General features: G+C 38.7%; 1 long non-coding RNA gene across 1 annotated transcript; it reads right to left on the bottom strand.

The window, feature by feature from the left end:
• Positions 1-239: 239 nt before the first annotated feature.
• Positions 240-15545, bottom strand: LOC116034913. Its single transcript, XR_004101242.1, has 3 exons — positions 15535-15545; positions 4316-4320; positions 240-324 (listed from the first exon to the last, which is right to left on the bottom strand). It is a non-coding gene; the product is annotated as an uncharacterized LOC116034913 (long non-coding RNA).
• Between the last annotated feature and the right edge of the window lie 495 nt (positions 15546-16040).

Below are 16040 nucleotides of genomic sequence, written 5' to 3'. Positions count from 1 at the left end.
GGGATAGGACCTGTACAAATGGGTTAGGGTTAGTTAGTAGGGGCCAATAGTAGCCAATAGTAGTTATTGAAGGGCGGGTCTTGGCATGGCCATAGTGGGGGAAAAAAGTATTGCGTTCCGCGCAGCTTAGTTTCTAGATGTAGACAGTCACAGAGGACAGAGTAACGTGAGGAAAATTCCACAACAGATAGCAGCCGGTCATAAGGCTATAAACTATCTTAACAAAAAAAAATGTCAATCGCATTCCAACGACACTAACGTTAGCAAATTTAACACTTTTCTGTTGTCTCGACTTCGACCAAACTGTAGAAACTCACCAAACAACTGTGAATTTCCGGATTATTAATGACACTGATACTACGAGCGACTGAGTTCAGTAGGGAGCGAAGCAGATTGGGTGAGTTGCTTCTTCATTTCACACACAAACACGTTTTTCTGGTGGTGGGACAGCTCACCTATTCAATTGTTTGGATGTGAATCATATTGTTGTTCTACTTGGCGAGTCCTCACAGTGCAGCTGTTGAATTCTGACGCGCGCTCTCTCAACGATCAAGGGGAAGATGGAGCGCGTGCACGGCAGCCCCAAAAAACCCAAAGGGCAGTCACATGGTCGCGAATAACACAGAAAAGGATTTTAAAAAATAAACATGCAATGCATACATTTATATAACTAATGGGTTTTTTATAACGTCATTTTATAACGTCATTTTATAACGTCATTTTATAACGTCCCAACTACTTACCAGTTGCTTGAACCGGTATGACAGTCTTTGACCAGTCATGTACATGTATTTTAAACTAGGCTACTGTTTAATATTATGTTTTTCTAACTTTTCTTTTAGTCCACTGACTTTGGGCTAGCCTGTATGATACCACATCTAAATGCTACTTTAATCTATGTAAACTGTCACAGAGTTGAGTTCCTTATGCTGATAAGAGCCACAGGCTACCCAACAACACTGTTTCATATGGCAGTGCTGCTGCATTCATTGAACCTACCTAAAGCAGTAGCCCTTCTTCCATGCTCTGCATCATGCATCAACTACCATGTGGTGATGGGGGTGCCTCAAACTTTTCACAGTACATCATGTAACTTGATGCACATATTTGTACATATGCAGGAATGTAGTACAATATGGATGTGAAAGCAGTTATAATTAGCCTGTGACAATAAAATTTGTTTTGATTAAAATCAACAAATAATCGTGATAATTAATCGTGATCTCAATATTGATCAAAATAATCGTGATTATCATTTTGGCCATAATTGTGCAGCCCTACCATGCCGCATCTGACACAATATCAGGGTAGTTATTAAGGTTGCACGATATGAGGAAAATATGCGATATGCCCTAACGTTGTTGAATATCGCGATAATGCTATAACTTGTGATAAATAAACAGATATTACAATGTAGCCTACTCAGTTCTGCATTACTGCTGCTTTCAGTATTTTGCTAAAATACGACAAATTGCTCGTTCAATTTTAAACAAATGACAAAAAAAGTGTAGCCATGTTGTGCTTTGTCAATAAAATCATTTTTTTTTTTTTTTGCGGTTCAGCAGATAAAATACCTGTAATACTGTACTATGATCCATACAGAAGGTTACATGTTATCATTAATCTTAACACTGTTTCCTGTTAAATCATATAAGACTAGGGCTATCTAAAGTTAATTCTTGTTCATTTTGTTGGTTAGATCATTGTTAGTTTTTTGAAGTGTATTAATCCGTGATTTTGGGATCCTAAACACGCTGTTCTGTACTATACATGTCCTGTTGCACTCATTTATATCTCATCTGAGCAGTATTCTGTCATTCAAACACCTCTGAGTTGTAGTTTAAAACTTTTACAGACAATTGAATAAAATTAAGGGTTTTATTTGGGCTCGGGTCCACAAATACAGTTAATGGGTACATGCACGGTTTTATTAGTACAGTTAATCCCATTGCAAGACCACCAGCAGCATGCAGCTACTAACGTAACGATAGCCACTCTGAGCAAGTGCAACGTTGACGCTGTCATGCACGTGGTGCGGAACTTCACGAGGGGGAAAGAAAATTTTATTCGGATTGTATCTACCTGGGCGGAATTAAAATATCACCGAAGCACGTCAAGCTTGAGCTACCACCTATGGAGCTAAGCATAGTAGTACAGTTAACGTGATGCTAGAGATGAATGTTCGGAAATAAGAGGTTGCTGTAGCGGGCGATCACGGGGGGACATCCTCAGCGGTGAAACGCGAACGGGGGCTGGAGTATAACCTAGCTAGGTGGAAAGCTAACGCTAGCCGGCCACCTATTCCAATCCTGCTTGCAAGTGTCCGCTCATTAGACAAAAACTGGACTACATCCAACTTCAACGAAACTCCCAACGCGAGTTCAGAGACTGCTGTGTTTTTGTTGTTGTGGAAACAACAGTGTACCGGACTATCCAGTCTGTTTCTCTGTCGCTGGGTAAGAGTGGAGATGGGCTGTGTTAACACGGACTTGTGCAAATGACCTGCTTATTAACCGGTGATCACTGGACGTCAATGAGTAATCAACATTATTTAGGAGTTACTAAACACTATATTGACTCTAGTAAGGATAGGGATTTTTAGTTTTTTAGTTAGGTACTTGGAGGAATTGTGCAATAATGACAGATTCACACATCTTTCTTTTGTTTACAGTAAATAAATAATTACAAATACATAAAGTAACTTTCTTTGCATTCATTTGATTCCCAATCAAGATACACTGGTAAAAATTGCTTTCGATTGTTAATATGTACTTAAAAACTGAAATGCAAAATAATAGAATTTTGATCGTGATAAAATATGCGATTAATCACGATTAACTATAGAACTTCAGCGATTGATCGCGATTAAAAAAAAATAATCGTTTGACAGCCCTAATCCTAAGCTTTTTTGGTAAGGTTACTAGGAAAACTCAGCCCAGAGTAGTTTTATTCTCCCCAAAACAAGTTTCCTTTTTATTTTTAAAGAACTATACAAAAAAAAAATCACAACTTTTTTGCAACTTTCACTGTCTCCCGCAACTTAATTGCAACAAACACACAAAAGACATCAAAACTTTTATCGCAATTTTTTACAAAAGCTCCCGTGAAATGAGGCATTTTGGGCCGCAACAATCTCAAAAAAAGGCCGCGAAATCCTGGAGGGACTGCTCAGCACGGCACCATACATCATGCACTCGCTCATCCTGCTGAATGTATTTCAAATGTCAGATAAGAGCATCACATTGATGAGAGGCAGGCTTGGATATTTTTACCTCGGGATCCACTTCTGTCCATTGACCAAGATAATAAAGATGGACTCAAGCTAAGATTACCAGCAATTCCTGCCAGCCCTTCTCATTTTTCACAGCACTCTCACTGAGCAGAAGGTACTTTGTTAAGTACTTGTTAAGTGTGTTATTCTTTGTACACAAACATCACCCTGGTAATAGCACACCTACACAGCACTTGAGAGATCATTATTGTGAATATGTGTACATGGCTTTTTAGAGATCTTTGTATTCAGACATTGTACACTGGGATTTACTTTTACACAGTTTACCTCCTATAATTTTTTTTCGTTCATTTGGTTTAAACTACTATTATACATGCACTTGAATGTCAAAGTCGGGCCTTTTGGATTTGTCAGTGTAAATTCAACATGCATAATATTTCAAGCGGAAATTTGACCTTTTTTACCTAATTTTTCATTGGAACACAAAAAGAGTAAGGCAAAGAGATAATGGTTATTATTGATACTGCAGGGTTTTTTTTTTTATTCTCAATACTTTTGGAGAATTTTGGCTTTAATCTGTGGTCAGTTATTCCTGACATTTTAATTTATTATGTTGTCATGAGCTAATCCTCACAATCTTTGGGTGCAAAGCCAAGAACAAATGTTCGGTTAGCAGTGTTTAAGCGAGCCTTATAACAATGATTATATCCATAACTGTGCTATTGTCTTTTGTCATTGTACTTAAAGCCCCAAACTGTGGTTTCTGTTCTCTGACATTTTTGCCAGTAAGTCTGCAAATGCTAACTACAGTATATTGTAAAGTGCACATGTTTTGTATTCTAATACAGATTGTGTGACTTTGGTGTTTTGAACGGGTTAGGAACTAACAAAACTAAGAAACAAACTTACCGATTGATACAACTGTAGACCAGCAACTGCTGCCACCATCCACAGCACTACATTATTTCTCTTCAGTGTCGGGACTCCTGCCTGCTTTTTCAAACTGGAGGCATGCCAACCGCCATCTACTGTAGGCAATAAACTGACTATGGATAAGTACCTCATTCATTCCCACTTCCGAACTATCTCTTTAAAGCTATCTTACACAGCAGTTATGGATTCCCCATATCTTTACCGCATTCACTTAAAATACATATTATTTAGCTTTTAAGCTTTTAAGTTTTTTTTACGTGTTGCTCTAAAAGTTGTCAATTGTCAGTAGCAGTACCACCATTCTGTAGCACCAGTCTTTTGCACATCCTCACTGATTTTCTTTTGTCAAAGTGGCCCATGTTTCAGCACCCAAACTCTAGAGCAGATCCAACACTAAAGACGGAGGGTCAAGAGGGAAAGTGAGCCTTGAAAGAGTGTACAGCTTAACCTTGACCTTAGGCTTGCATTACTCTAAATGTGTGTGTGTGCAACTACAGCTGCCCCGCTCGCCACATCAGAGTGTGTTTACATTTTACGAGAGGTCTTTATCTCCCACAGGCCTGGGGTCCCTCTGGGTGAGTTTATACAGCCAGTACACACACACACACACACACACACACACACACACACACACACACACACACACACACACACACACACACACACACACACACACACACACACACACACACACACACACACACACGCAGCGTGGCTCAGTGCGAGCCTCCCATAGAAAGAGCAAAGGGAGAGTGCTGTCATACACTCATCCATCTCAGCTACATTCTGGACCAACGCCGGGCGTAGCAGCTCTCAGCCCAAACACTGCAGAAGTAGGTTACCTACAGTCTGGATCTTGGAAGGAGAGAAAAAGAGATTGTATAAACTACACCAGCAAGGATATACATAGACAGAGCAGTGACTATGATGGGAATTTCTGTAACATCATACGTTTTCACAGACTTTAATGGCAGTAACTGACTTCATAAATCATCAGATTCTATATATGCAGCACCTCATTTTTCAAATCTCCAAAAGACTTCTTTGGTCATTTGCGGTGCGAAAACTAGTGGCTCATGTATGACCAAGACCAGACTAGTATAATCTAAATTACACTTAGATAGTATGTTTGTGTGCAGCATTAAAAGACTTGGCTATCATGACTGGTGTCTGTCTGTTATCCTATCAGTCAGTTTAGCCATTTAGTGTCCTTTCAGAGCCATCCATCTTGATAGGCCGCTCTGTTAAGATATGGGACCGTGGGGTGTCTTCCATACTGTTACTCTCAACTGTCAAGTGTTATATTCACATTGCTAACCAATGCTTTCAGCCTCACATGCCATATAAATCTTTTTCAGGCTTGTGCAACAAATACTAAATCCTCTCACAAAAGACAATATGTTACAACATCTTATGTGGCATCTTGATGCTTGATCTTGTAAAAGTGGAAATTTACAGATCAAGTGCCAGTTTGTTTTTCAAGTGTGAGAAAGAAAAAGACCACCAGCATGATATCACAGCCTCACACACACACACACACACACACACACACACACACACACACACACACACACACACACACACACACACACACACACACACACACACACACACACACATTTATAAAAAGTGTGACCTTTTTCACATGTGTAGATAATAAACTGTTACAAAAACCAAACAACCTGTCAGGGATAAGATAAAAACAGAACATCTGATTCACAGACACAAAAAGCTTCGTTATGCTCCGTCCACAGTTATCTTGCAATGATACAAAATTAACAGTGTTTATCAGCTGTTTCAGTGTCTAAATACTTCTTTTCACAACAGCTTATAGGTCCAGTTTTCTTCTATTTTAGAGGGAGTCTTAACTGTCTTCTCTGGTTGACTCACTGTCATTCATTCACTGTTCACGTTACATACTTTTCAAACCCACTATGCCTTGATCCGGTGAATACTGTTGCTGACTAACCCAGAACCCTAATGACATAGAGCAGAGAGCAGAAAAAAGCAGAAACATGAACTGGTATGGATTTGAGAAAACCTACTGGTGAGATATTGAGTGTTTGTCTCCTCGAGGGCCTGCCTCTATCATCACAGAGGGCCTGACTAACTGTGCGGGGCGCGATAGAAGTCCATCTTAGATGATAGTTTTATTGATGGCATCAAGTCACACATTGGCCTCTGTGGAGGTGCCATGCTGGCTGCTTAGCCCGGGTGGCGGGAGAGAGAGGGACGAGGAATGGAAGCAAAGGGCAAAGGGGGTGGGGGGGAGTTTTGGGGGTAAACTGGCACACAGCAAGGCCACAGTGTCTCTCCAAGAGCAACATGCAGACACCTGCATTTAGGGAGATCAATACCTTGCCACAAACAACTCAGAGTGGCTCTGGAGAATAGCATTTATTGATTTGAAACTGGTGTTAATAGAAGGAGCCGATATCTCTGATATGCTCCACTCAAGTCTATGTTTCCAAAGCAAAATTGTAGTAATCCCATAAGAGGCTCACTTATTCTTGTCACCTTGTAATGTAATAGTTACACTGTTACCGGTATGAAAGATAATATAATTGACTTGCGTTTAGATCAATATAGATTTTTTTATAATAATTGAGGAAAACATTAAATCAAAATAGATTTAATGTCTTGACAACTTGACAAATGTAAGGTGCAATATGTAATATATTTACTGTATTAAATCCAAAAATGACCACAATATGTCATCAGATATTTAGGAAAAATGTAAAGCTGAAATACTGTCTTTTCTGACAACAATGCTAAAGCCAGTTTTTTTTGTCCTTTTGAAATTTTCATTCCGTGACGGAATGTCTATCTGTGTTGTGACTGCCCATTTTGGCAACCAGGCCGGGTTGCCAGATATACTGTACCTGTAAAAATGCAAACCCAGTGCGCGACAGCTGTAGTACAACCATGGAAGCAGCAAACAAACACACGGGATCAACAGAGATAGATTCTAGCCAACCTAAAAAAATAACTTGGCATGTTTTTAACAGTTGCCCTGGCTAACGCTGCCATGCTAACACGATAACTGCTAACGTTACCTGAGGACCAGGCAAGCTGTTTACAACCACCTTGACAGACGTATGACAGAAACTGAAAGTTTGACTTCCTCATAATGGAAACATGCAATTTAACTTTGGCAAAACAACTAAAGTAATTTTAAGCCAAGAAAGTGTGTATCAGTCGGGTAGAGAGGAAGGCGAGGTAGTGGTGTTAATAGCGGCTGTTGCCGTAATTTTAAGCCGAGATAGGGTGGTTGTCCGAGCTCCACGTGAGCATGGGCTTTTATGACATAGCCAGCATCTAACATTAGCTACTCCGCTGCGCTGTGAGTAACGTCTGGCTATGTGAGACTAGTGTCTAGCAACATTGTTGGATGCTGTGTTCTCAACCTGGCAACCTTCGTGAACTTTGAGTCTGGGGAAGAGGGGTCAGGGGGGGACGACTCTCACCAGTATTTTGAATTTGGACTGCAGTAACTATTTTAAACGCTAGCTGTCAGTATTACATATTGGACCTTTAAAGTTTATACTACAGCAATTTCCAACCTTTGATAAAACATTTACTCTTTTGATAGATTTAACATTATTTAAATGAACTATTTTCACAAGTCTGGCTGTGGCACGCATGATAAGTCAATTTACTGTCCCAAAATGTGATGGCCCCATACTGTTGCTTCTAGACGTATTGACCTGCAGTGTTGGCACACTGTCTCTGAAGGCACAGAGGGGGCAGGCACGGATGTTGCCTCACTACCCTTGGGTTCAGTTACTCTGTATGCATGGTATTGATCCCCCAGCAGTTACAAAGCTCCCTGTTGAGTATTCCCGCAGAGCCATGGCTGTGGTCACGGCTGAGGTATCTCATAGCTGGTTCGTAATTACCAGCAGGGTTTTTGCACGAGGGCGGGGTACCCTCTTGTCACAATGCTGCTCAATCAACAGTTTTGCATGAGCAGATTATTTACGCTCTTTGTGTCGTGCTGGTATTGTATTATGTGATCAGTGTTCATGCAACCTTGTTTAACCAAGACCTCCAATCAATTTGAACATTTACAATGTGACCGTATTCCATTGTGTCTAAATAAAAAAAAAAATCTAAGTAAAAGGAATACAGTTGAATTCAAATATTGTTAAGATTAAGTTGAAACATTACACAGTGTTAGCTAACCTTTGTTTACTTGATTATCTTTTTCATTTCTACTTTTTAATGGCCTCTATGGTAGCTCTTCTTGTGGTCTACAGAAAAGACAGAACGTGTAACCAAACAATAAGCCCAGGCTGCAACAAATCTGAAGTATCCTTTAAGTCAATTATGAGTACTTCTATGGTAATTATATGGTAATTTTAAGCATAGTAGCTGTCAGAAGACTACTCCTTCATTGTATGGCTCTTCTGATTATCTGTTTAATGTGTTGTATTTGTTCTGTTTCATGTGAAGCTAGACAAATACAGCACATTAGGATCTTCTCAGGACAAAGCAGAAAGAGATGTTTAGATTGAAACAAACCAGCATGCTCAATATCTCTAAGGGCTGACACAAGTCTAAATGTGTTCCATATGGGGAAACTACTACCCAGGTGTATGAGAGAAAGGGTTGTTTACTCGCCAGTCCCTACAGTCTGTACCTGTAATTCCCACAGACTGAGTGAGGAATGGAGGGAGCCTGGCCACAGTGCCTTATCAGTTCTAATAATGAGACAGCTGGAGGCCATTTTCCAGTTGGGCCCAGCTTTGACATTGAAACACTTATGGTCTACCCTGCATGGTCTCCCCATGACAAGGATGGATGAGACTTCTGCAATGTTAACCAATCATTCAAATCTGGTATGGTGGCTTTACTGAGCAAATGCTACAATTTCACTCGCTCTTGGTTATCTTCCATTGAGAGCTGAAGTTGAGAGCAGCTTTTTGGTTAAAAATGGTCTGTCATTGCAGGACAGTGAACCCTATTTGAAAACATAATGTTAAATCCTGATTAATGCTGGCTGTGATTAAAAAGAGTCTCCACCAAGATGTCGTTGTGTAATTGATAAATAGATGTGTGTTCTTTGCACTGAACTGGATAGCATGGTTGGTAAAGCACATTATTTCACCCAACTGAACTGGCTTTTGGGATAAGATTATAAGTCATAATTTACCTGTCATACAAAGACTTCTCATCAGTTACTGTAAATGGATTTGGCCCAGAATCACACAGGCTTCCTCAATATTCTTTTACGTGATAAAACCATTTTTCTCACCAGTACCATAATCTTTTCTTGTCAGACCAAAGTGCATTGAGACTCTTTTCCTCAAATTCTTTCCTTTCTTTCTTCATATCAGTCTATTTTTTCATGTGTTTGTCTTAAAACTCTGCCAGATTGTTAATTTGTTAATGCTTTCTTTATTTAGGGGTCTTGATCATAATCACTCAGAACAACAACAACCACTCAGGATCACTTATTAAAACAAGAGCAAATATTATAACTAGAAAATGCATTTCCTGCAGAATATGCTTGTGAATGCTGAAAAGCTAAATTGCTAAAGCTAAACTGGATTGCTGGCATATTTGCGTAAAAAAAAGGTGAAGTAGTGGGAATAGTTGGAAAAGTGGGAATGGTTTTAATTACTAAGAATTTCATTGAAAAGTTGAAAAATACCAATAATGTATTAAACGAAAGTGGAATATTTAAAAAAAGTCATAGTATAGGTATGACAAAAAAAGTCATAAGAGTCCTATTATAGCATGTCAAAAAAACTGATGAAAAAGTCTGTAAAGTTTATCGAAAAAAGGGCTAAAAAAGTCATGGTATAGTATGTTGAAAAAAGTGATAAAGTCATAGTGTAGTTTGTTGAAAAAAGTCATTAAAAAGACACAGTATAGTTTGTCGAACAAAGTAATAGTATAATGTTGAAAAAAGTCATAAAATAGTCAAAGTATGACGAAAAAAGTAATAGTATATCGAAAAAAGTGATAAAAAAGTCATAGTTCAGTATGTCGAAGAAGGTCATATTATAGAATGTTAAAAAAGTCATAGTATAGTATGTCAAAAGTGATAAAAGAAAAGTAGCTCACCTGGTAGAGCGTGCACCCCAGGCTCAGTCCTTGCTGCAGTGGCTGCCGGTTCAATTCCAACCTGCGGCCCTTTAATGCATGTCATTCCCCCTCTCTCTCCCCCATTTCATGTCTAAGATGTCCTATCAAATAAAGGCCTAAAATGCCAAAAAAATCCTAAAAAGAAAAATGTCATGGTTTGTAATGTCGAAAATTGTCGAAAAAAGTGATAAAAAAATCATAGTATAGTATGTTGAGGTCATAGTATAGAATGTTTAAAAAAATCGTAGTATAGTGTATCTAAAGAAATCATAGTATAGTATGTCGAAAAAAGTCATAGTATAGTATGTCGAAAAAAGTCATGGTATAGTATTTGAAAAAAGTCACTGTATAGTACGCTGAAAAAAGTGATAAAGTCATAGTGTAGAATGTTAAAATAAATCATAGTATATAAAACAAGTCTGTGTGTGTGTATGTATGTATGTATGTATATATATATATATATATATATATATATATATATATATATCGATATAAGTGCTAACAAAGTCATAATATAGTATATCGAAAAAAGTCAGTATAGCATGTCAAAAAAGCCTTTAAAAAGTCAAAGTGTAGTATGTGGAAAAAAAGTGATAAAGTCAAAGTATAGTATGTCGAAAAAGTAATAACAAAGTCATAGTATAGTATGTCGAAAAAAGCCATTAAAAAGTCAAATTGTAGTATGTCAAAAAAAATCATAGTAAAAAATGGGTCAGACTCTGCAGTGACTATTTGCCGGTTACCTGTTGGCAGCAGTGTTAATCACTGAGCCAGTGTGCCACCAAAGAATTTATGTTGAAAACAGTAATAGCAAAGTATGTCGAAAAAGCCATTAAGAAGTCATAGTATAGTATGTTGAAAAAAGTGATAACAAAGTCATAGTATAGTATGTTGAAAAAAAGTCATATAGTATGTTGAAAAAAGTGATAAAAAGTCATAGTCTAAAAAGGGATGAAAAAGCGATGTATGTATGTCGAAAAAAATTATAGTATAGTAATGTCGAAAAAAGTCAATGTGTAGTACGTCAAAAAAAAGTGATTAAAAAGTCATGGTATGGTATGTCGGAAAAAGTCATAGTATAGAATGTTAAAAACTATTATAGTATATATAAAAAAAGTCATAGCATATTTATGTTAAAGTGATAACAAAGGTATAGTATAGTATGTCCAAAAAAGTCATAGTATATCAAAAAAGTCAGATTCTGCGGTGACTACTTGCTGGTTGCCTGTTGGCAGCAGTGCTGACCACTGAGCCAGTGTGCCACCAAAGACTTTATGTTGAAAGCAGTAATAGCATAGTGTGTCGAAAAAAGCCATTAAAAGGTCATAGTATAGCATATCAAAAAAAATTGTGATAACAAAGTCATAGTATAGCATGTCGAAAAAAGCCATTAAAAAGTCAAAGTATAGCATGTCGAAAATGTCATAGTATTGTATGTCAAAAAAAGTGATTAATGCTGGATCAGCATTCACACAAATATTGGCAAGAACTGTACTTCAGAGTAATGAAAGTCTCTCATTTCTATTTGTTTGGCAGTTCAGTCTAGTAGTAAGGTGCATACTACCGGACACCAGTCCTCCCTAGGTTAGGGTTAATATGAGGAATGCTAACCTATGCTATGGTCTGGTGTCATGGGTGTTCACCTTGAACTTCACAAATGATGTAATCTAATTAGGCAATAGAAACACAGGCTCAAAGGCATTACAATAAATGGCTTTTAGTGGTTTAAGAGTAATAGTAGCAGCTTGAGCATACATTATATCTCCATAATCCAGTGTAAGTGTAAATAAAATTGTGGATTGTATAATGTTTTTTTCCTTTTTTGAAAGGAGAACCACACTATTCTCCAAATTATTAGTGTGAGGTGTTCTATCTAGTTCCTAAACATTTATAATGCTCTACTGTATCGAATAGCTCTCCATGAGAGCATGGATCAGAGTAAGAACATAAGTGGTTCATACTCTTGTGAAATTGACACATATAGTCTTTTTAATGTTTAGAACAAGCTTTAAATTAATAAGAGGGGTGTGGAGGTAATTAAAACCAGACTGTAACCTGGAGAAGGCCAAGTTTACAGTATGGTATGGTCAGCATAAAGACTGTTGTTGCAATGTTATTTAACCATATTTTAATATATAATATTTAAATAATAAATATATTTAGATCTATTTACGCAATGCAAGAAATATTATTTATATATTGAGTAAATAGCAGGGGGCCCGATATTGATCCCTGTGGGACACCTTTATTGTCCATCTGAGGACTTGATTTGAAACCATCGGTAACAGCAGTCTGAACAAGCTGATTTGAACCAGCTGTAAACAAAATCATCAGAACCCATGGAAAGCAGTTTATTTACCAAAATAAACAGTAGAATAAAAGGATATTATTATCCTCCAGAAAGGCATGTAGTTGTGAGTCACCAGGATTTTACACTGACAGGACATCTTAGATATAGGCAGATGGTTGTTTAAGTCACAAATCTACTTATGTGCAAAATGAACGTTTCACGTCACCGTATGGACATGGATTAACAGTTTTCCCTCTGCTTTCTAGCTCTGAGACATTCTCTGGTTCTCACCCTATCAACACTGCACCATCCCCATCTGCCTTTTTCGGAGGACGCTCCCTGCCCTCCCCCCTTTCCTCCCACTCTCTCCCCAGGACTATGGCCAGGAGTGGTGCTGAAAGACTGAATGGTGGGAGATGGAAGGGTCTGTGCTCCCATTTCAGCGCTCCCATCCCAGGACTTGTCTCAGCCGGCTGCGGAGGCAAAAACCGGCTGCCTTGCACAGATGCTGATTTCACATCACAGTGATGCATGTCTCCGTTGATATGCTGTACGTCTTTACATGAACCAGAAAATGTGTTATCTGATGGAGGGCTCTCCTAATTCTTGACTGACCCCCACCACCATCTCATCAGAAGCCTCAGGCCAGGCATCAGACATCTGCCCTGGAAATTTGCCAGGAAAAGTGTGCTAGACTTTATTTTATCTGCCAGCAAGAGCAATATTAGCATTTGCCTCCTTATGTGGATAGCCCAGATGCTCTGTCGATTGAGGCCCAGGTTGGAGCCTCGTTATTAGAATTGCATGGATAAGCACAACCCTGTGGTTATTAGGAGAACCTCTTTGTCCCTTTCTCTCTTTGTATTTTTAGACTTAGAGCCTTCTGACTGATTGATGTCTTAGTTGGCTGTCCAAAGGTTTTCAAAAGTTTCTAATGAAAGACCTTAAGTTGCAACAGTCGGACTTTTCAAACAGATGTTTGTGACTCCTGCACGAGATGGATTTGATTCTATGAAAACCCTCTTTGTGCGTGGGGCTCATCCATCTGTGGTGATCTGTGTTTCAGTACATCTTAATAAAGTAATCCCCTCCCTCGTTTTTCTACCCGTAGGAATGCTCTTGTTCTTGCACTCTTCTCCTTTGTCATGTGGGGTTCCCAGACTATGTTTTGTTTAGGTTTCAGATTTAAGGTTGACTGAGGCCATGGCTCATCATTACTCTGAGAAGACTTGTTTTAATTTTCTCTCTGCTGAAGTAACAAAAAGATGTCTGGTTTACTGAAAGATACTTGATGTAGTTATAAGGAATTCAGTGCTGTTCCAATGTGCATGTACTCATTTAAATGTCACATAAAATAATAAACAGTTCTCCTAAGATTGGACTACATTTCATCATATTCAATCAGTTAGTAGATAAAAGCATTGTTTCTTTTCATCCTATCTAACTATCAGCACAGGTATGACAAAGATATACACTCATAATCCAAATAAACCAGCAATGTACCAGTGTGAAGTTTCATTCATCATCCAGGCTTTCCATTTATTAGACATTCATTTGTTTTCCTTCTGACATATCACTAGACTTTCAAGCACTGACCATGATAACTGAAGCAGTGGCCAAAGGTTCCAGCTCCTCCCTTTGAAAAGTTGACCCGTTCTTTAAATGTTTAAAGAGCCTATTGCATCATCGGTTCTCGCCCACACATGCATGTTTGGGTGAATCGCGGGGGATGCAAGGGGGTGGGTGTTGTGATACATCATGTGTTTAAGCAGTGGAGGGGAGGCCCAGGTTGTGCGGGGTTAATCACTGGTCCTCTCTGTGGGCTCTGCCGGCTCTCGGAGAGGATAAGACTGGCGGTGTAGGGGCATCTGGAGCGCAGGGGTCACATCGCTCACATCAAAGGAGGCTGGGAGACTAGGTCACTGTTTTTGGCCATGGGGTGGTGGAGAGAGTGGAGGGGCGGTTGGGGGGATTGGGAACAGGATTACGGGGAGTAAAAGAGATGAAGAGGGACGGGTAGAGACAGTGAAAGATAAATAGTAGAGAAACCAAGAGACTGTGAGGGTCAAGGGATGGGGGGAAGGGGAATGGACAGTGTCATTTTCTAATTTCCTTTGAACGTTTCAATTTCATATCTTACCTGCTTTTATTATCTTTTCAATTTATCATATATTCAAGTTTTCACCAGTTAATTAACATTTCCATAAACAGAAGGGAGTGGAATTTAAGATGACATAAATGAGCTTAGAGGACAGGATACTATCATCTTTCATGCCGTTTTGATTTATGATGTTTTAAAGAATAGTATTGTTAAGGCCTGGTAAAATATGTGGTAATATTTAACCGTAAAATCAATTTATTACAATGTTACCGCTTGATTTGCTTGCTGGGGTGAAGTACTGCACAACTTTTTTGTGACAATTTCAAATTTGCGATGGAAGTATTTTTTGGCTGTGTTACACCATCCACTTTTATTTAACCCTCGCTTCTATAAACTGCTTCACATAATAGAAATGGTTTGCAAACAGCTTTGAGACCGGAGTTAAATAAATGTTCTAATAAACTGTTTTATTATTTGTTATTATTTATTAACCCGTGAATTTGGTTGTAGCTCTGAGAGAGAAAACTGATGCTCTTTGTGGATTGATTATTTTAGCATGTAGCACTTGTGGCCACTGGAGGTTTTCAGTAAATGTACAAACAAACCTTTATACAAAATCTTGAAACTAAACTCACTATACTGAATTATCATTGTCACTGACCTAATCAGTAGCTTTTAGCAGAGGAGTTCCCCTCACTGGTGCCTGATTGCGCCCTTGTCCACTCAGCCATGATACAACATATGTTACTTCCTTGTTAAAAGCTTATTAAAAGACCACGGAAGCCACAGAAACAGGCATAATGTGATAACTGTCAAAAATAGTTGGTTACTGAGCTATTACCCTTATGAACAGTTTTGAACACAACTGAGTGAAAAAGTTTGAACTACCAACTTTGTCCAGACAGCAGATATTTAATCCCTTGGATAATTTGCAGGGTAAATGAATGTTGGGAATAATGAAGTGTAATTTCTTGCCACCAACAAGTGCATTTATCAGATATTAAAGGAGAACTCCGGCCAATTTTTACGTTAATCTTGATCGCTATAAATATGCTAGTACTGTTGATAGAAAAAAAAACAACGAGCCGAATCGGTGCTAGTAACATGGAGCTGCTGCAGCTACGTGTAGAGCTCCAATTTAGCTAAAACGGCAGTTGTGGGGGCATGATCTAAAGAATGCCTTTGTGCCTCATAACAGACACAAAATACAATTAAAATGTCTGTGCAACATGAACAGGACCCTTACGTGACAACAAGATGCGTTTTCAACTCAGACATCCTGCCGGTAGCTATCTCGCCCTGCTAGCTGCTAGCTGCCGTCTGGGATGAGTGTATTCAGCCAGGCTTCGGTGATAATCATCATTAGCAGTTCCATGTGTAGTTGTAGCTCA

Source organism: Sander lucioperca, chromosome 1 (genome assembly GCF_008315115.2).
Source record: "Sander lucioperca isolate FBNREF2018 chromosome 1, SLUC_FBN_1.2, whole genome shotgun sequence".
Classification (NCBI taxonomy): Eukaryota; Metazoa; Chordata; class Actinopteri; order Perciformes; family Percidae; genus Sander; species Sander lucioperca.
This window is presented reverse-complemented; position numbering and strand designations above follow the sequence as displayed.